At 41.0% G+C, this 20,869-nt stretch overlaps 1 long non-coding RNA gene across 4 annotated transcripts in view; it reads right to left on the bottom strand.

The window, feature by feature from the left end:
* Window positions 1-20,869, bottom strand: part of LOC127492783 (uncharacterized) — a 576,898-nt gene that overhangs the window by 535,035 nt on the left and 20,994 nt on the right. Inside the window, exon 3 of one of the 4 annotated variants that reach the window (XR_011381941.1) lies at window positions 8,024-10,596. The exons of the other annotated variants lie outside the window; for them this stretch is intronic. This is a non-coding gene — a long non-coding RNA (uncharacterized lncRNA). Of the gene's footprint in view, window positions 1-8,023; window positions 10,597-20,869 lie in introns of those variants that run through there. 4 annotated transcript variants of the gene reach the window in all.

Raw genomic sequence — 20,869 nt, 5'->3', positions numbered from 1 at the left:
TAACTTTAAAATATTTAGATTTAAATTTACCAGAATTTTTCAATTTACAACAGTAGAATTATGTGTACTACATATATAGGATCTTAAATGATAAAGACAGCAACAAAATAAACACATAGAATTTTGCTACCATATTCAAACTTAGTATTTAGAAAGTTTAAAAACAGTACAAAATAGAACAGAATTTAAACTCTCAGAAGCTAGACTGGCAAGTCAGGCCAAGAACTTCTCTGTTATCAGAAGAGTTCAGCTGGTACATAGTGTCCCAGATGTCCAAGTCAGAAACATAAGTCATTTAAATGTCCAACTTTCTGTTTTCAACATAAATGATCAGATGTTTTTAGTATTCTTAACAGAACCACAACCAGGAGGGTTTCTGAGCACTGCCTCATCCACACTTCCACAGAGCAGCCATCATCTTGTCTTTCTCTGGGTTTTCATGTCAGCTTCCACAGAGGAAACAGTTCCAGGCTTGATCAAGAAGGAAAGCAGGCAGGGAAAGTGAAAGGAACAAAGTGCTTGGACACTGCTAGGGGCTGGGGTGGAGGATGGTCTCTTTAGATTCCCTCTTTATGTTGTACAATTCTGGTTCGCTTTTCTCTCTCCAGGGTGGCAGCACCAAGGGCCTGGTTCTCCAGGCAAGATCTAAAGTGAGAGATCCAATTAAGTACAAACTGAAGCCTGAAGCAAAGGGGCAGCATCCAAATAGGGCATTCTGTGTTCTGAGTGCGGCTCCTACATCAAAGCACACTCTACCGTGAGCAAGGTCTCTCCATCACCCGGCATTTTTCTTCTTTGCCACCTATCTGCCAGTCCTCTCAATCTAACCTTCATAATTAAACCTGTCCCTCTTACTTGATATTTCAATCAGAAGGTCCTATCAGAGGAGATCTAGTCTGAGGCCACCCGCGGGAGGGTGCTGGGGGTCTCCTTTGTTCCCAAAGAGGAAATGCTCCTGGGACCATAAGAACTTCTGAGGACATACTCATGGGCAGAGAAATGAGACTTCCTGTGAATGGCCTGAGGGGTGCTCTGGGAGAGAGAGCTGCAGTTTTGGAAGGAGTTCAGCTTGATGAATGAGTCTGCACATTTAATACCCCAGCCCCAGCTTCAAATTATCCTTGAATATTAGAAGTGAATACTGAATACAAAACCATGTTGAAATCATGCATTATTGTTCTGTGGAATTAAAGCTGTGTAAGTGATCACTCAAACCTTGAAATTAAAAAGGATACTTGATCAGGGCCGGCACTGTGGCACAGCGGGTTAACACCCTGGCCTGAAGTGCTGGCACCCCATATGGATGCCGGTTCGAAACCTGGCTGCTCCACTTCTGATCCAACTCTCTGCTATGGCCTGAGAAAGCAGCAGCAGATGACCCAAATCCTTGGGCCCCTGTACCCACGTGGGAGACCCGGAAGAAGCTCGCGGCTCCTGGCTCCAGCCATTGCGGCCAATTGGGGAGTGAACCAGCAAATGGAAGACCTCTCTCTCTCTCTCTCTCTCTCTCTCTCTCTCTCTCTGCCTCTCCTTTCTCTGTGTAACTCTGACCTTTGAATAAATAAAGAATCTTTTTTTAAAAAAGGTATACTTGAAGAAGAGGAAGAAGAGGAAGAAGAGGAAGAAGAGGAAGAAGGGGAGGGGGAGGGGGAGGGGGAGGGGGAGGGGGAGGAGGGGGGGAGGGGGAGGGGGAGGGGGAGGGGGAGGAGGAGGAGGAGGAGGAGGAGGAGGAGGAGGAGAAGGAGAAGAAGAAGAAGAAGTGCCTATCAGGGGTAGGGAACATTCCAAGGAAATTCCAAGCAGGACTTGAAATTCAATAAATCGGCCGGTGCCGTGGCTCACTAGGCTAATCCTCCGCCTTGTGGCGCCGGCACACCGGGTTCTAGTCCTGGTTGGGGTGCTGGATTCTGTCCTGGTTGCCCCTCTTCCAGGCCAGCTCTCCGCTTTGGCCAGGGAGTGCAGTGGAGGATGGCCCAAGTCCTTGGGCCCTGCACCCCATGGGAGACCAGGATGAGTACCTGGCTCCTGCCATCGGATCAGCGCGGTGCACCGGCCGTGGCGGCCATTGGAGGGTGAACCAACGGCAAAGGAAGACCTTTCTCTCTGTCTCTCTCTCTCACTGTCCACTCTGTCAAAAAAATTAAAAAGAAAAAAAAGAAATTCAATAAATCTATAGCAGGCTAATTTTTAAGTTGATCATTTTGTATGGCCCATACATGATTTATAAATATCTGAATGGCTTTTGGCAGAAAATAGGTTCCCCAGCCCTGGTACAGATGTGTTACAAAACAGCAGGGTGAGACATCTTCATGAACTCATAAGAAAACGGCCAGCAAAAGATTTTGCTTTGCCTCCTCTGCTTTTCCACAAGCAAAAGGTGAAAAAACTCTGTAGGGCGGGATCTTGAAAACACAGCCTTTCCTGCATCTTGAGGATGAATCATGTCGTAAAATCCTCAGTCACTTATTTGAGACGTAAATAGTCTTCGACCAGAATATAAATGAGGGAGGAATTTTAGGACCCAAACTACTTGTATTTGTGTAGTGATGGGATACAAACTGCCCGGGCTTACCACACCTTCCTGGCTTGGTTTTATCCTATTTCATGCCGCAGTTAACCATACATGGCAGCAGCACAGCGTGGGAAATGAAGCTTCTTGAAAAAAATCAGTCTCAGATCATCTGCTCTACTTTTCTCTGACATTGACAGAAACTACCCTGAACTTCCCATCAACAGCCAAGTCAGAAGACTTTGTTTCCTTACCAATCATGGTGAGCCAAACTCCATCATTGTTTCACTTCAACCTCTCCAGACTCACCCAGTAATCCCCAAATTCTTTCATCCCCCAACTCAGTCACTGAGCCCTTGTCTACTAAGAAATGACTTGTCTTCAGATGATAGGGCTTACAAACAACTCTACCAATTAAGAAAATGTCTGATATAACTAAGCAAACATATGAGTACATTTAGAATAAACATGAATAAGAGAATAAAACATTATTCCAGAAGCTTCTACAAAAAAATTTCAGAGTTGAGATGTTTAAAAACAGCTGATAATAAGTGCCAATCCAAATCTTTTTTTTTTTAAACTTTTATTTAATGCATATAAATTTCCAAAGTACGACTTATGGATTACAATGGCTTTCCCCCCATACCGTCCCTCCCACCCACAACCCTCCCCTTTCCCACTCCCTCTCCCCTTCCATTCACATCAAGATTCATTTTCGATTATCTTAATATACAGAAGATCAGCTTAGTATACATTAAGTATGGATTTCAACAGTTTGCTCCCACACAGAAACATAAAGTGAAAAATAATAGATGATTTTTTTAAATGATGATGAAATCAGAGCAGACCTATTGTCATGTTTAATCCCAGTGAGAGTCAAGTTGGGAATTGATAATTTCTTTCTTTCTTTTTTTTTTTTTTTTTTTTTTTTTTTTTTTACAGAGGATCAGTTTAGTATGCATTAAGTAAGGATTTCAACAGTTTGCACCCCCATAGAAACACAAAGTGAAATATATTGTTTGAGTACTCGTTATAGCATTAAATCTCAATGTACAGCACATTAAGGACAGAGATCCTACATGAGGAGTAAGTGCACAGTGACTCCTGTTGTTGACTTTACCAATTGACACTCCTGTCTATGGCATCAGTAATCTCCCTATGCTCCAGTCATGAGTTTCCAAGGCTATGGAAGCCCTCTGAGTTCTCCGACTCTTATCTTGTTTAGACAAGGTCATAGTCAAAGTGGAGGTTCTCTCCTCCCTTCAGAGAAAGGTACCTCCTTCTTTGATGGCCTGTTCTTTCCACTGGGATCTCACTCGCAGAGATCTTTTGCCAGAGTGTCTTGGCTTTCCATGCCTGAAATACTCTCATGAGCTTTTCAGCCAGCTCCGAATGCCTTTAGGGCTGATTCTGCCAATCCAAATCTTACCCATGATTTCTGTCATATAAGCATGGAAGACAGAATGATGTTATGTTAACCATCTTCAATAATTAATTTTCAAAATACAATCATATGTTTTAAAATTCACCCTAAATATGATCATGTCCTTTATTTTGTGTTGGGCTGCATGACCAGTGAAATGGAATGCAGAATAGATAGGGGCCAACGCTGTAGTGCAGCAGGTTAAGCTGCTGCTTGTGATCCAAGCAACCCCTGAGAGTGTTTGTTCAAGTCTTGGCTCCTCTGCTTCCAGTCCAACTTGCCGGGAAGGCAGCAGAGGTGGCTCAAGTACTTGGGACCCTGCAACCCACATGGAAGGCAAGGATGGAGTTCCAGGCCCCCGGTTCCAGTATGGACCAGCTCCTGGCCTTGCAGCCAATTGAGGCGTGAACCAGTAGATGGCAGATATTTTCTTTCTCTCTTTCTCCCTCCCTTCCTCCCATTCTGACCTTCAAATAGATAAACAGATAAAAGTTTATTTACAAAATAGGTATCAAGCTCCCAAACACATATAAAGCTTCTTGCAAGGGAACGAAACTGCTGTAGTCTGAATGCTTGTGGCCCCTCTAAATTCATTTGTTGAAATCAAATCTCCAGTGCAGTGGAAGTAAGTAGCGGGTCTTTGGGAGATGAATAGGTCATGGAGTCAGGGTCCTGATAAAAGAAGCCCAAGGGAGCATTTTTGCCCCTCCACCATTCGAGGATGCAACCAATAGATACATCTGTGTAATAGAGAGCACGCCCTCACCAAACACTACATCTGCCAGCACCTTGATCTTGGACTTCCCAGCTTCCAGAACCATAACAAATTTCTGTTGTTTATAAAATAACCAGTCTAAAGTAAAGCAGCCATACCAGACTAAAATAGACATTTAGTACTAACCCCTGTTGAGAACCAAAGGAGCCCAAGTTATTAATTATTAGTCTTGCACCATGATAACTCTTCACATCTATTGTGGATTTACTATGTACCTGCTATGGTTTGAACGTGTCCCCCAAACTTCATGTGTTAGAAATTTAATTCCTATTGCACCATGTAGGGAGGTTAGTGCCTAATAAGAGATGCTGAATCACAAAGGCTCTGCCCTCATGAATGGATTAATGGCATTACAGAGGGACTAGGTTAGTTAGCTTAAGAATGAGTTAGCTATTCTCTTGTGCATGGAAGCCAAGTGCAGGTTGTCTTGCTTTTCTGCCTTCTACCATAAGATAACACAGAAAGAAAGCCCTCACAACATGTAAGTTCCTTGACCTTGGATTTGCTAGCCTCCAGAACTGTTAGAAATAGACTTTTGTTCTTTATAAATTATCCAGTCGCAGATATTCTATCATACCAACACCAAAGAGTATGCCATACACTAAAAATATTCTTGTTTACATATTAACCAACCCTAAGAGTATGTTCATTAATGGCATTTTACAAAGGAGAGAAGCAGAGACAGGATAATGATTTGCCTAGATTCACCAGCTAATGACTAGCACAAACTGAAATCCAGACAGTCTGGTTCTAGTCCCCTACTGTTAATGACCATGCTGAAATACCTCCAAAAAATCCAGTGAGGGGGTTTCACATGCCAAGACCCCAAAGATGCTACAGAGGTCTCCCCATCCTACTAAATTGTCCTAAGAACTGTACACCACCACGTGTGTTTTCTTCAGGATGATATTATTTTCTCTATAAAAATGAGAAGAGATAAAATGTTATGGTTAGAAATTCTAACTAACTGTAAGGAACATTTGAAGATCATGGATTATCTATAAATATCTTTCAGATAAGTTTTGGGTTTGGGAGATTTTTTTAAAAGATTGATTTATTTACTTCGAAAGAGTTAGAGAGAGAGAGAGAGAGAGAAATCTTCCATCTTCTGGTTCACTCCCCAGATGGCCAAAATGGCCAGCACTGGGCCAGGCAAAACCCAGGAACCAGGAGCTTCTTCCAAGTGTCCTATGTGGGTGGTAGGGCTCAAACCCTTGGGACATCTTCCATTGATTTTCTCAGGCCATTAGCAGGGAGCTGTTTCAGAAGGGGAGCCGCTGGGACATGAACTGGCACCCATATGGGACGCCAGTGTCACAGGCAGCGGCTTTACTCACTATGTGACAATGCTGGCCCCTAATGTAAGTTTTTAAACAAAGGATCTTATACTTGGAAATTCATGAAGGACTGTCTTCTCAAATTAAATCCAGTTCTTCTGCATTGTGTAAAAATATTTTATGCTCCTAAAGTTATTTCATTCCTAAAAAATTCTTTAAAATTCAAACAACTGAAAAAAAATAAGAGGCATAAAATGCTTAAGAAATTTGCACTAAGTGCATAAAAATATCTCTAATTAGCAAAACAAAAATCTCATATTTGGAAAAACTAGCAATACATCCATAAATATAGAATTAGTACACAAATCTGAAGCTGCAATATGGAAAGTTTCATTCTGTTTGTATTAAAAAATATGTGTGTCATAGGGATGTACATAAATATATATGAGATTAACTTAAAATGTCTTGGCACATTAGACAACTAAAATCCACAAAAATTATTTATTTAAAAACTTATTTAAAAATAAACTCAGGTGCGATAGCTGCTGCTTGGGACACCTGCATCCCACCCTGGAGTGCCTGGTTCAAATCCCAGCTCCTCCATCTCTGATCCAGTTTCCTGCTAACGTACACCCAGGGAGGCAGCAGGTGATGGCTTAAGCAACTTGTTTCTGCCATGGATGTTGTCACTCAGCAGTTTAAGCTGCCACTTGGACATCCATGTCCCATATCAGAGAGCCGATTCAAGTCCCTGCTACTCTGCTTCCAATTTGGTTCCCTGCTACTGTACCTTGGAAGACAGTGAATGTTAGCCTGAGTACTTGGGCCCCTGCCATCTACCTGAGAGAGCAGGATGGAGTATCTGGTTCCTGGCTTTAGCCTGGCCAAGATCTGGCTGTTGAGACCATTTGGGGAGTGAACCAGTGCATAGAAGATGTATGTGTTTCTGTGTGTACTCCCTCTCTGTCACTCTGCCTTTCAAATAAATAAATAATAAATCTTGAACCAAAAAAAAAAAAAAAAGTACCTCCAGATTAAGGATTTTTCATACTAGATCACATCCCTTTCCATTTCCTGGGAAGTTTAAAGAACATGGTATACTCTGGTTATCAGCCTTAACCCTCATTCTGGAAGAAGCAAAGAGGATACTTTTTCATGTTCAGCCTTTTCTGAAGTAGTATGTACATTTGAAAACAAAGGGGCACTAAAACCCAGGTCTTCATCATTCGTGAGGAAATCTGTGTTATCTTCCAGTAATGGTGACCAGCGAAAATAGTTAAGGAAATGTGTGCAATTCTTATATTCTCTGTAAGCATTGAGGTCCTGACAGGTCTTCTAGATTCATAAAATTCTAAAGAAAATTTATCAGCTGTGGTAGCTAACTAGAGATAAAGTACTCCACACAAATTTGTTTAGAGCTCTTGAGAAAGTTGCCAGCAACAGTTTAATCTTAGATTTATGTTATTTGTGTAATAATCTTACACATCAGTTTAATTTTAGATTTGTTACTTGTGCTTGTATTATTTAAATTTATATCATCTATTTCACTTCAGTAACTATAGCTACAAAACTTCTCTCCAAAAAACTCAAATAATTCACCCTTCTCATGTGAAAAAGATACATAAATTCATTGAAGGAGGAAAATATGAAATTTATACAAGTACTGCATGTTAATCAGAAATTTTTAAATGAAATAATTTTAAAAGAAATTTAAATATCATTGAAAATGTCATCTGAAATCCTCAGTTCTCAGCTTTAATGACTAAAGAGCCTATCTACCCTCAGATGTCCAGCATTACTTTCAATATGTACCCATCAAAAAGATGTAAAAAAAAAAATCTGCAAAACAGGAAAAATGACTCTGAAATAAGCATCATTTGATTGAAACTCATATAATACACATGCATTGTTTATATAGAATGGTTAAAATTGTGATTTAGCTATTTATCTTCAAATCTGTAATAATACCTAGAAGAAAACTTGAAGGAAAAAGATCTGAAGTCACTGATAGCCAATTAAAAGTTCTCTCAAACAAGGTATTATTTTAAAATGTTTTTATCAAAAAGGAAAATTAAAAATAAGTTTTTTAAAATAAGGGATTAAATACATACAGGAACAAGGTGTTCAAGAAAATGAAGGAATGAGTCAAAATTACATTTGAAACCAAAACATTTTATATAATTACATAAGAAATGAAATTAGGATTATTCCATTAAATTTCAAGAAAAATGTAGTGATAAGATACAAGAATGTTGTTTTTTGTACACAGTATTCCAATAACATTCTTTATGCTTTTGCATTTCTACATATTTATTACACACTTAATACTTAACTTTTTAGTTCTACTAAGCAAAGTAAATGACTGTGGTATTCACTTATTTACTGTGTGGTTAACATAATGAATAAAATGTGCTTTGTATGCAGAAAACCAGATTCAAATATTTAATCAGAAGTTGCCAAAACTATCTTAAGTTATTTTTCTCAAAAACTGCAAGTTGGGTAGAACTGTTTTTTTAAAAATGGAAATTTTGTGTTCATCAGTTTTCATTACTAATGTAATTTTAAATTGCAAGGCTCTGAAGCACTTGGTAATTGGAGCCAAGTTTCACAAGTCACATTTTTCAGTACACAAATATTGACATTGTGGCTCTATCTCATTTCACTTGTGAAACTCTGCTATTCCTGACTTTCAAGGTACCATGATAGTCTTATAAAAGCTCCCCCAATACATTTGCCTTTATCATATAAAAAATCAAATGAGGGCCATGTTTTGCTGCCATTTCAGCAAAATTATTTAGGTTTCTTGGAAAAGGTTGTGGATATTTTTCCAGAAAAGTACTAAATACAAAATAGGCCATTCATATTACCCATAACAGAATCTAACTTTTTTATTTACTATAAATCAACATGCCCTAGTTTGCTCTATAAATATAATCTTAACATTGTTTCCTAGGCCAAACTTATCCTCATAAAATTTTGCGATCTTAAGGTTCTCTAGCATCCAGCTTTCATTTTCTTATAATATGTGAATGCTCATTTAAATTTTCAGTAGAGTCAATATTCTTGATTTGCAACTTCATAAAGTGCTAGAGATGAATGAACTTTTCCATTGTAAAATGGAAAATTATCATAGTATTAATGCTCTCTGTTACAAAATACAGTCCAAGAACAAAGCATTTTCTAGGATAACACTTTAATTTTCTCACTTCCTTTCCACTTATTTCTCCTTGCTCCACATATGTACACAGGCAACAAAGCACAGTCAACATTTCTACTCAATTAACATATCTTCCCTCACTCTTGGCAGCACATGCAACATAGGGCCTGTCATTCTACCTGGTAAGTTATCATCATAAGGATCTCAGGAATGTGGCCAAGGCCTCAAATTTGTCCCCACCTGTTCCTCAATAACATCACATACCAGAATAGTTCTGCATTGCCTGTAGTTCCTTCAAGTAGACTATTATCTTAAAATAGCCCTGTGCCATGCTTTTAGGGGAGACAATCAATAATTAGGCATTACTCAGGATAACATTAAGTTACTAACACAATTAGAACGTAATGAGTTTCAATGATAGCTGGTGATATTTAAAGCTTGAAATACTACAACTACATCCATAACTTCATGATTTGTCATGTATTTATTTACCATTTGCCCACCATGACCAGCATATGAGAATGAGAGGACAAAGTTTACCATAGTTTACAAATAAGGAAACTGAGGACCAGAGAATCAAGCCACTTGGTTAAGTCACATGGCTAGTAAGTGATAGAAGAAAGGTAGAAACCAAGTCTATTAATAATGCTTTCAAGATGATTTTTTATCATTGGCAAACCCATTTCCTTAATTTTACAAGGCATTTATTACTGAACAGATTTTTAATAAAGCATCTATCATGTGGTTTCACCACATTCAAGACCATGCTCTGCTGCTCCTCCGCACGCGGAGGAGCCGCACCGGACCGGGCGCTTGTTGTTCCCTTTTTTTACAAGTCCTTTCTATAGTAAAGTAAGAATAAGTAAACAGCAAACTCCCAGAGCAAGAATGAGTAGAGAGAAATGAGAAAGAACGAAGTAACGAACTTCCCCGCGAACTCTCCAACGCACTCTCCAACCAACCCACACCACCATGCCGTCTCTCTCCTCCTATATAGTCCTCTCCACCAATCCCAACTCGGCTGCCCACACGCCGAGCACGCCGCTCTCCTCCAATCAGGAGCAGCTCCTGCAGCTTGTCAAGTTGGTGAGAGGCAGCTGGGTAGAAGCTGTTTACTTCTCTCCCAGCGCCATATTGTGGGAGAGCAGATGCATAGAATAAATCTTAATTCCAGTAACAGTATAGTCCGAATTGCTCCCCACAGATCCCCCTTTCTTTTTATTTTTTGGCGTTGATACGCGCCTGTGTAAAGTTCAGTGTGATCTTCATGCTATTGACTCTTGTTTGTCGTGCTACTTCAGAGTTTGTTGAAAAATGTCCCGTATTCCAAAGATCCCAGGGATTGGTTATTCATTGTTTTCTTCCTCAAATGGAGTTTTCTTCTTCTAGATCTTCTGCTGGCAGGTTTATCAACCGAATTCTTCTCTCAGGGGTCCATATTGGTTGTGCCGCACCCTGTGGAAAAAAACAAACGGCACCTCGTACTCTTCTGAGTAAGGGGAACGGGCCTTTCCATTGGTTGTCCTGCAAATCCTTCCACATTACCCACTGTATTGATTCCTTATCAACTGATTGAGTATGCATTTCTGCAGGTGTTTTACCGTTCTTTTTCTTGTTCAAAAAATTAATTGTATAAAGAGCTAGGGCCAAGACATCCTTGTTGGATGTGGCCATTTCCCCTATTCCCCCTTTTTGTTTAATTATTAAGTTTTTTAAATATAAGTGAGCGCGTTCTACCACAGCTTGCCCTTGTGGATTGTATGGAATACCGGTAATATGGGAGATTCCGAATTCTTTCAAAAATGCAGCAAAACGCTTTGATGTATACGCTGGGCCGTTATCCGTTTTGATCACATGAGGAACTCCCCAGGCTGCAAAAGCCTGCAAGCAGTGTTGGATTACTTGTTGTACTCCTTCTTTATTCATGGCTGTGGCCATAATTACACCTGAGTATGTATCTACAGTGACGTGAACACAGCTTTGTCGCCCAAAAGAGGGGATATGTGTAACGTCCATCTGCCAGATATGTCCTGGTTTAAGGCCACGGGGATTGGCTCCCGCAGAAATCTTTGGAACTATGGTAACAACGCACTTTTCACAGGATCTAATGATATCTTCTGCTTGCTTGCGGGGAATATTAAATTTAAAACTTAAAGTGTGGGTGTTAACATGCCATTTAGAGTGATATTCTTTAGCTTGTTCCAAAGCGGTGCATGCAAGCAAGAATCTTGAATAGTGATCTGCCATCATGTTTCCTCGAGTAAGTGGGCCAGGTAAATTAGAATGAGCTCTTATGTGGCCTATGTAAATAGCATGCTCTCTTTGATTTAATAACCCCTGAATTTCACTTAGATAAGAATAGACTGAGGAGGATTTAAGAATAAGGCACTGTGTAGCGAGCATCTGAACTGCATTCACCACATATGCACTATCAGACAAAATATTCATGGGTGCACTCTCTCTGCGTAATATTGTTGCGATAATAGCTAACTCTGCATGTTGTGGAGAAGGGGATGCTGTTAAAACAAAATATCGTTGATTGTTAAATATAGCTGCTCCTGTTCCGCCTTTAGCTCCATCCGTAAATACGGTAACTGCCCCTTGAATTGGATCCCTTCGCACCTTCTGCACCCGTTTTTTTGCTGTTGACCATATACACCTGATCTTCTTATGGGGCCCGGCTCATTTGGCATCCTCTGGGGATTGCCTGCGCTGTTTATTTTAAAGTAACATTCACTGACCCAATGATTTCCTCTTCTACAGCGTGGGCAAAGGCCTGGTCTTCTCGAGTTCTCTATGCCCTGCCGATCTCGGGCTGGAAATCTGGCCCTACATTCCCTCATTAGATGCCCTTCTCGACCACATCTAAAGCATATACGTCCCCTCATGTTCTGTCTAAATTGTCGGGTTACTGCTACTGCAGCATGTGATCCAGAAACTACATCATCCATGACATCCCTACAGATTTTCAAAAAGGTAGGGATGTCCTTATGCTGCCATGGTCTAAGAGCTTCCCGACATGTTTTATTGGCCTGTTCATACGCCAATCTTTTGACTAAGGGCATTGCTTCTTCCACGGTTTCGAAAATGTTTCCTGCTGCTTCCATTAATCGGTTCACGAAATCAGCGTAAGGTTCGGTAGGGCCCTGTACTATCTTAGTTAGGCTGTGTCTTACTTCTCCTTTTCTGGGTATCACCTTCCAGGCTCTTCTTGCTATCTCTCTCACCTGTAAGAGGACAGCTGTTGGTAATCGGGCCTGCTCATCGGGACAGGCAAATCGCCCTTCTCCATTTAACATTTCCTCATCCCATGCTTGATTCCCTGTTTCCCTGTGGATCCTGAATTACAGGAAACACCTGGCCTGGTTCCTGGTACTGCTCCCAAGCAGGTTTTCTATAAACAGCTCCCCTTTGCTTGTTTTCGGTTCTTGGCCTTTCTAGCTCCTCCTGCATACCTACTCCCTCCATCACTCCTTCTTCCTCCCACTCTTCTTCAATCTCATGGGGAAAAAAGGGGCTTTTCTTTACAGGAGGAAACTTTGGTAGTACCAATGGGCGATACCGGGGTGGTGATTCATCCTTTATGGTTGAATTTGCCAGCCTTGTATGGCCAGGCATCTCTCTCGGGGGCGAGGTTCCCTCCTCAGCTTCCTTCTCCCCCCCATAAGCTTCCTGGCTCTCTAAATCCTTCTTTGATTTTCTTCTCACTTGTTCGTTACAATAGTTGCTCGCCTGGCTGCCCTGCCATAATTCTTCCTGCATTTCACTCCCCTCATTAAGCAACAACTCGATCCCTTCCGTGGGGTTCTGAAGCACCTGATCAACGAGTTGCCACAGCTTCAGCACTTCTATCGGTTCCCCAGCCTCGCGCATTTTCCGTCCCACCTGCCTCCACTGCTGTGGAAACCAGGGGGACGTCTCTACGATTGCTCTTACGAATGCATGAATTTTCCTCCCCCCTCGTTTCCCTTGCTTAGAGGAAAAGCTGCGACGAGGTGGGGAGTAGGAAGAGAGAGAGAGAGAAACCATATTTAGCCCATAGATGATCTTTAGGGAGAAACAGAGGATGGTGCCCAGGAGGAGGAAGAGGTAGCCAGTGGGCAAAGAGTAGCCAAAGAACTCCATTGTCTGTACCGTCTGTGACATGTTGGAGCAGTGAGCGTAATGGAAGACCGAGTCTCCCAGACGTTCCCAGTTAATACCTCCTTCCTAGCTTCTAATTTTCTTCCCCCGCGGCTTTTTTCCTAGGTTCTGACTAGCTTTTCACCGGCACTCTTTCCGTCCGGCCTTCCCCTAGGCTCTTTGCTAGTCTCTCTCTCCAGTAATTTCCCACTTCTTCCCGGTCTTTCCCTCCTAGGTTTCCTATCCGAGTCACGGCACCACTTGCTGCTCCTCCGCACGCGGAGGAGCCGCACCGGACCGGGCGCTTGTTGTTCCCTTTTTTTACAAGTCCTTTCTATAGTAAAGTAAGAATAAGTAAACAGCAAACTCCCAGAGCAAGAATGAGTAGAGAGAAATGAGAAAGAACGAAGTAACAAACTTCCCCGCGAACTCTCCAACGCACTCTCCAACCAACCCACACCACCATGCCGTCTCTCTCCTCCTATATAGTCCTCTCCACCAATCCCAACTCGGCTGCCCACACGCCGAGCACGCCGCTCTCCTCCAATCAGGAGCAGCTCCTGCAGCTTGTCAAGTTGGTGAGAGGCAGCTGGGTAGAAGCTGTTTACTTCTCTCCCAGCGCCATATTGTGGGAGAGCAGATGCATAGAATAAATCTTAATTCCAGTAACAGTATAGTCCGAATTGCTCCCCACAATGCTCAAAAACTCTTTATTAAAATTTTTTATTCATGGCCGGCGCCGCGGCTCACTAGGCTAATCCTCCGCCTAGCGGCGCCGGCACACCAGGTTCTAGTCCCGGTCGGGGCGCCAGATTCTGTCCCTGTTGGCCCTCTTCCAGGCCGGCTCTCTGCTGTGGCCAGGAAGTGCAGTGGAGGATGGCCCAGGTGCTTGGGCCCTGCACCCCATGGGAGACCAGGAAAAGCACCTGGCTCCTGGCTCCTGCCACTGGATCAGCGCGGTGCGCCGGCCGCAGCGCACCGGCCGCGGCAGCCATTGGAGGGTGAACCAACGGCAAAGGAAGACCTTTCTCTCTGTCTCTCTCTCTCACTGTCCACTCTGCCTGTCCAAAAAAAGAAAAAAAAAAAAAGAAAAAAAATTTTTTATTCAATGATGAATAATGAATTCCCCCATTTTTTTTAATTTCATTTGTATTACTTCCAACATATCTATTTTTTGTTTGTTTTGTAGGCTGAGGAAAGCTATAAAGGAGTGCTTTGGTCTTTTTTGGCTGTCACCAGTCCTCTATTTTACTGCTAATAGCAAAGTTTGATACAACATTTGAGGCTATATCAAACAGTGTGTTATATAAAGGAACTGTGGTGGTTGTTTTGGAACTGAACTAGGAAACTCTGCACACAGTAAGTTATTTAGGATTTTCCTCTATAGTTTTGAACATAAATATAAAGATATCCATTCATCCAACCCCTAAAAACATAGTCAATTAAATGAAGGTGGGTAGTCACCAGCCAACTTCTAAAAGCAAAGGAATTTCATTTTCTGGATAACATATAATAGTTATTAATGTAATTAGTAATTCTATAAATGTATTATATGAATATAATATTGAAAGTATATATAATATTTCATTTTCTGGATAATATATTATAATACATGCTAACTATATATTTAACTCAGATATTCATATATTTATACACATTTACATATATATTAAATATCCATGATATTTGCAAAATGTGGCACACTCTATCATAAGACTGTTAGTTGATTTGTTAAGAGAATAGATAAAAATATAAGGAGGAAGGGAGTCTGAGAAGAATATTCTCTGCATCAGATAAATGACCTTATTCCACACTTTGCTTTCAGCTCTTATCCCACTTGAGCTTTCAGCAGCATATGATCTACTTACTTTCTCCATTTCTTATCCCTGTCCCCTTGGCTTCCAAGACAATTCTCTTTCCACGACTTTATTCTCTGATGTCTCTTTCTTTATCATGCCTTAAATGTTCATTTACCCAGAAAGGATCAAGGTGTTTATAAGAAACCTAATGGTTTTCAGAGCTGGCACTGTGGCATAGAGGTTAAGCCTCCACTTAAAATGCCAGCATCCCATATCAGAATGAAGGTTGAAGACCTGGTTACTCTGCTTCTAATCCAGCTCTCTGCTAATGCTCCTGGGAAAACAATGGAAGAAGGCCCAAGTGTTTGGGACTCTGCCACCCATGTGGGTGACCTGGATGGAGCTCCTGGCTCCTGGCTTTGGCCTGTCCTAGCCATGGCATTGCAGCCATTTGCAGAGTGAACAAGTGGATGGTATATCTGTGCATGTGTGTTTGTATGTGTGTGTGTGTGTGTGTGTGTGCTTGTCTCCCCTTTTTTCTGTAATTCAGCCTTTTAAACAAACAAATAAATCTTAAAAATGCACGCTACGAGCCTCTCTTGACTAAGCCTAGTGCTGGACTTGTCAGGAAGCAATCATCAGTGAATGCCTCTTGATGAGTTTTACTGATGAGTCTTAGAGTCTCACAAGAATTTATTCATGGAGATGTGTATTCTAGAATCTATCCTTTCTAGGAAACATTTTAAGTCTACTTCATTTACCAATAAACATAAATTCAGCACTTGTTAAACATCAGACAACATTAAATCCCCTGAGGATACAACATAATATGAGGTCCTTAGCTCGAAATATTCATGTCTAGTGAAAAATGTTATCAAGTGAACACTTATCATTAGAAACAAGTGTTAAAGGGAGACATGGACTACATGCTGTAGGGGTAGTCAGAAGAGAGGGCCTAACACTGAAAACTGGGAAGAGGATTATGGGGAAAGGTGAGGAAAAAACATTCCATCTATGACAGGGGATAGATACAAACTCATGACTAAGGGCCCGCCAAGGAAAATCCAAAGGTTTCTGCATACTGCTAAATGTCAATGGATACTCCATGTCAAGGTACAGGAAGTAAAAGGAGTGATGGGAATCATGGAAAATTGGATGATGGTCCAAAATGCACCACCACTCAGTATAGTTCAATGTTGCTATGTGGGAAAGTAGGTTCACTAATGGTCAGATAGTCCAATTTTCCAGAGGTTGGAAATTTGCACTTTTATATGAAAACTTTCAACTGTTAAATACTTGTCATTAATTTGCACTTTTCAAAAACACCATATAGGCCAAATAAAATATATCTGTAGGCCAGATTCAGCACACTAAACAGACTAAGACAACTGTCTATCTCATTACAGATGGTGAGAGGACTCGCAGAAAGTACAGGTGAAGGACATGGCACTGCATATGGCAAAAATGGTAATTATTATCACTTTGAATAGACAATAATATTTTTAAAGATTTATTTACTTATTTGAAAGGCAGAGTTACAGAGAGGAAGGGAGAGATGAAGAGACAGAGAGATAGGGGAGAGAAAAAGGGAGAGAGAGAGAGAGAGAGACACTTCCATCCACAGGTTCACTCCCTTTAACAGCCAGGGCTGGGACAGGCCCAAGCCAGGAGCTTCCTGTAGGTCTCCCAGGTGGGTAACAGGGACCCAGGTACTTTGGCTATCCTCTGCTGCCTTCCCAGGCCATGAGCAGGGAGCTGGACAGGAAGTGCAGCAGCCAGGACACAAACTGGCACTCATCGCAAGTGGCTTTACCCACTATGCCACTACACCAGCCCCAACAATAATTTGAATAACTAAACCATAAAGTCCATACCAAATAGAGTTCTTTTTGATTATTCAGATCATATTTCAAGATTTTCCAGAGTTCTTAGTTTGAAATGATAACAACAAAACAATAGCAGAAATGGCAGTTAGCAGAGACTTGCTAGAATTCCAGAAACAAATATCCTCCAAACACACTGAGCTAATATGGACCAGGCATCTCTACAGCAAACTTGTAAAACAGTCATAAACTCTTTAGAGAGTTTATAGCTGGAGGTGTAGGGGCATGCAGAAAGACAATTAATCATAATATAAATGTGTAAGACACAATGCACCATCAAGTCATAAATGCTAATAAAAAAGATAGGATAGATTGTGGGAAATTGGAAGTACAGAGTAGTTGGCAGGTGAGATTACAATTTCAAACTGGGTAGTCACAATAGATCTCACTGGGAAGGGGATATTTAAGGACAGATTTTTAAAAGATGAGGAACTAGCCATGAGAATACCATTCTAGGAACAAATCCACAGTAAATATGTTTTAATTTATAAACTGTTAAACCTCAGGGCCATCACTGTGGCACAGCAGGTAAAGCTACCACCTGCAGTGCCAGCATCCCATATGTGTGCCAGTTCAAGTCCAGGCTGCTCCTCTTCCGATCCATCTCTCTACTATGGCCTGGGAAAGTAGTAGAAGATGGCCCAAGTCCTTCAGCCTCTGCACCCACGTGGGAGACCCGGAAGAAGCTCCTGGCTCCTGGCTTCAGATCAGCACAGCTCCAGCCATTGCAGCCAACTGGGGAGTGAACCAGTGGATGGAAGACCTCTCTCTACGTAAATCTGACTTTCAAATAAACAAATAAATCTTAAAATAAATAAATAAATTGTTAAACTTCTATCATATCAATTTTTTTCTTATATTTTCTAACTTAAAAATTCCTTTCCAAGTAGCTAGTGACAGATAATAATCAAAAAGAAAGATCAAAAAGAAGATCCTCATTTAGTGGGCATTCGATAAACAAAGTTTTCATAAATATCACTTATGAGATAAGTTAAATTAGCAAGTTTAAATTTTAGAGATGTTCCTTCACTAACATAAATATCTTTTTTTAAGATTTATTTATTTATTTTAAAGGCAGAGTTACAGAGAGGCAGAGGCAGAGAGAGAGAAGAGAGAGGCCTTCCATCCACTGGTTCACTCCCCAAATGATCACAACAGCTGGAGCTGGGCTGATTCAAAGCCAGATGCCTAGAGCTTCTTTCAGGTCTCGCACGTGAGTTCAGGGGCCCATGCACTTAGGCCATCTTCCACTGCTTTCCCAGGCCATAGCAGAGAGCTGGATTGGAAGAGGAGCAGCAGGGAATTGAACTAGCGCCCATATGGGATGCCAGCACTTCAGGTGGCAGCTTTACCTGCTATGCCACAGCACAAGCCCCACTTAAATATCTTTTTAAAATAATACATTTAGGAGCAGGCTTTCAGTGCAGTGATCAAGCCAGCGCTTGGGATGCCCACATCCCATATTGGAATGTCTGGGTTTGAGTTCTGACTCCACTCACGATTCCGATTTCCTGCTAATGTACACCCTAGGAGGCAGGAGGTGATGGTTCACATAGTTGGTTTCTTGCCACCTCCATGACAGACCTGGACTGAGTTCCCAGTTCCTGGCTGGGGGCATCTGGGAAGTGAACCTGTGGGTGGGAGTTTCTGTGGGCCTCTGTATCTCTCTTTCTTTCACTCCCTCTCTGCCTCTCAAATAAAAAAATAAATAAATAGGGGCTAGCACAGCAGGTTAAGCTGCCACCTGCTACTTATGGGTCTTATGGGACTCTCGCATCCCATATCAAAGTGCAGATTAGAGGCCTGGCTGCTCCACATCTAATCCAGTGTCCAGCTAATGGGCCAAAGAAAGCAGTGGAAGAAGTCCCAAGTACTTGGGCCCCTGCCACCCATGTAGGAGACTCAGCTTGACTCAGCTCTGGCCATCACGGCCATTTGGAGAGTGAATCAAGGGATGGAAGATCTTTCTCTCCTTCTCTCGCTCACCCTGCCTTCCAAATAAATCAAAAATAAATCTTTTTATAAAGATTTATTTATTTATTTGGAAGTCAAAGAGGCAGAGAGAGAGAGAGAGAGAGAGAGGTCTTCCATCCACTGATTCATTCTCCATTTGGCCGCAACAGCCAGAGCTGAGCCAATCTGAAGGCAGGAGCCAGGAGCTTCTTCCAGGTATCCCACATGGGTGCAGGGACCCAAGGACTTGGGCCATCTTCCACTGTTTTCCCAGGCCATAGCAGAGAGCTGGATTGGAAGAGGAGCAGCAGGGAATTGAACTAGCACCCATATGGGATATCGGCGCTGCGGGCAGTGACTTTACCCGCTACGCCATAGCGCCGGCACCAAAAAAAAATGTTAACATTGATAAATAATAATGCATTTAATAATGTTATCTCTCTAAAACCACTTAAAAATATGACCAATATTTTTAGCAATAATATACAAATATGACTATCATTCCTAATAGGCGAGCAGGCTGTGACTCTGTACAGTAAGGTAACTATACACCACACATGCTTCTGTTGAAAAGCGTGATAAAGAAAGTTGACAAATATGATTCTTAGAAATAATTACACAGGGTTTTCAGTGCTCAGATCTGTGTGTGTGCTCCCAAAAATAGAAATTATATAATAAGACTACCTAAATAATTAAAAGGCTTTAAAAATAGAGAATCAATAAAAATCATACAAGATTAGAAATGTTCAACAGAGAAAATGAATCACATAATAGAGCTATGAACTCTACCAGTACTGAAAAATGTTCAAGTTGAATTATAAAACAAATATTCAAATACATATTTTAATATCCTCCCAGCACATTTTAGTATTACATTGAACCAATTTTATGTAAATGTAATTTATGTTTCTATGTCAAACACCTGCATGTTATAAATATACTAGTACAAAAACTTATTTTGAGGATTTTATTAAATCAGAAGTATGTGCTAGTGCACTTCCATTCAGTTGAAGAAGTTAATACAAGAGTTTCTGGCTGGTTATGGTATAAAACTGAGCCAGGAAAAACATTCATTTATTTAAATACTGTAGCACCTGAAAATGTCTCATTTACACTGTGCCCAGAACCACAAAATTTATCAAATAAATGTCCAGGCTCTCTCATCCAAGTAAAGACTACATGTCTAAAGACACTGTAAAATTCAGGTTGAAAGATTAGCTCTACATAATAGTAGCTGAAAACAGAAAGAAAAAAAAAAGACATGGTTTTCTGTAAGTGATAAAAAGAAGAATGTATGAAAAATTTTGTAAAATAAAGAATATGCAGAAATTGTGGAAATAATGATGCAAAGAGTACCTTATATAAACAAATCAAGATTGTACATGATAAAGCTGAAAATCCAAGAGTTTGGGCATATAACACTGTCACAAACATGTAAGAAGAGTTGAAATGCCCATTTTTAAATTATTATTTATAATACTTATAACCAGTCTTTTAATTTAGCATGGAAAAACTATGGTGTTTAAATGTCCAGTCAAATCAACCAGCATCCACACAAATTGCAGCCTAGCCGAAAATCCCATCCCTATACTGGGCCATCAAATTATGTAACTTTGAGAACGTCTCTTAATAAAGCAAAATTTTGCCATGAGTTCTGGGAAAACAATGAAAATGAAGTTACCTTGAATACACCCCCACCCCTAACCTCAGGAACATATAGCAATGTCTAGAGACATATTTTGATTCATATAACCAGAGGTGAGGAGGGGAGGAAGGCAGCAGTACTGGCATATAGCAGATAGATGTCAGGAATGATGCTAAGCATCATATGGTACACAGGAAAGCCCTTCAAAATGTCAACAGCACTAAGAATTATCAACCCAAAATGTCACTAGCACCAGTGTTGAGACACCTTGCTTATAGACGTAGATGTCCTTGCTTAGGACCCCTTCCCTGGGACAATCAGCTTTG

Source organism: Oryctolagus cuniculus, chromosome 14 (genome assembly GCF_964237555.1).
Source record: "Oryctolagus cuniculus chromosome 14, mOryCun1.1, whole genome shotgun sequence".
Classification (NCBI taxonomy): Eukaryota; Metazoa; Chordata; class Mammalia; order Lagomorpha; family Leporidae; genus Oryctolagus; species Oryctolagus cuniculus.
The sequence above is the reverse complement of the archived record's forward strand: the minus strand, read 5'-3'. Positions and strand labels throughout refer to the sequence as shown.